Source organism: Peromyscus eremicus, chromosome 7, assembly GCF_949786415.1.
Source record: "Peromyscus eremicus chromosome 7, PerEre_H2_v1, whole genome shotgun sequence".
NCBI classification, from domain to species: domain Eukaryota; kingdom Metazoa; phylum Chordata; class Mammalia; order Rodentia; family Cricetidae; genus Peromyscus; species Peromyscus eremicus.
The window spans coordinates 43,167,039-43,168,443 of record NC_081422.1 but is presented as its reverse complement, the minus strand read 5'-3'; the positions used below and the strand labels follow the sequence as shown (position 1 = coordinate 43,168,443).

General features: G+C 49.4%; 1 pseudogene; it reads left to right on the top strand.

The window, feature by feature from the left end:
• Positions 1–384: 384 nt before the first annotated feature.
• LOC131914300 (small ribosomal subunit protein uS9-like) lies at positions 385–925 on the top strand (annotated as a pseudogene).
• Positions 926–1,405: the final 480 nt, after the last annotated feature.

The window sequence follows — 1,405 nt, the reverse complement described above, 5'->3', positions numbered from 1 at the left end:
CTTAACAGCTGAGCATCTCTTGCTCCCAAGGGTTTATTCCATGATGAATTGGCTCCATAGCTTTGGGGTCCAAGGCAAGGCTGCATGTCAGAGGCAGGGAGTGAGGGAGCAAAAGCTACTACCTCATGGATCTGGGAAACCAAGAGAGAAAGGAAGAGACTGGCAACCCAGTTCTCCCTTCAAGGGCACATCCTTTGTGCGCTGACTTCCTTCCCATGAGGCCCTACCTCCTAGAGGCTTCGGCCACCTCTCCATAGTACCACAGGCTGGGAACAAAGCCTTCAACACGTGACCTTTGGGGCGTATCCAGGATCCATATTACAGCTTTGCAACACTAAAAGATAGGTTACGATTCTCATGTTTTACAAATAAGAAGAGTCCTTTTCCGGTGGCGGCACCGCGCGGTGAGGAGCTCGTGTTCGTACTCGCAGCTATGCCGTCCAAGGGTCCGCTGCAGTCCGTGCAGGTCTTCGGACGCAAGAAGACGGCCACAGCCGTGGCGCACTGCAAACGGGGAAACGGGCTCATCAAGGTGAACGGACGTCCCCTGGAGATGATCCAGCCGCGCACGCTGCAGTAAAAGTTATTGGAGCCCGTTCTGCTGCTGGGCAAGGAACGATTTGCTGGTGTGGACATCCGGGTCCGTGTGAAGGGTGGTGGTCATGTGGCCCAAATTTATGCTATCCGACAGTCCATCTCCAAAGCCCTGGTGGCTTATTACCAAAAGTATGTGGATGAGGCCTCTAAGAAGGTGATCAAAGATATCCTCATCCAGTATGACCGGACCCTGCTTGTAGCCGATCCACGTCGCTGTGAATCCAAAAAGTTTGGAGGTCCTGGTGCCCGTGCTCGATACCAGAAATCCTACCGATAAGCCCATCTCAAGGATCAGGGTTTACCTTTGTAATAAACATCCCAGGGTTAATGTTCCTGTTAAAAAACAAAAACAAAAACAAAAACAAAAACAAAAACAAAACAAAACAAAAAACAAACAAACAAATAAGAAAAAACGGAGACAAAGAGAGACCAAATAAATTGCGCGAACACCCATATCTTGTAGACGGTCAAACCGGATTTTGAATCTAGGCAGTTCAGCTGCAGACTGTACCTTCTTGTGTATCTTATAGTGGTGGGGTTCATTTCAGATGGGTGTGGAGAATGCTCTCTCATCTTTTCTGCCTTTGCTGCCCATTGTATTAGCTACTCTCTTGTTGTTACCATAACAAAATACCAGACAGAGGCAGCCTGGGAAAGGAAGGGGTTATTTCAGCTCACAGTTTGAGGGTGCAGCACGTCATGGTGGAGAGGGTGGGGCAGCAAGAGTGGGAGGCAGCTGGCCACATTGTACAGAGGCAGGAAGCTGACAAGGATGGATGCTGGCTTCCCTTTCTCTCTCCTTTTTATT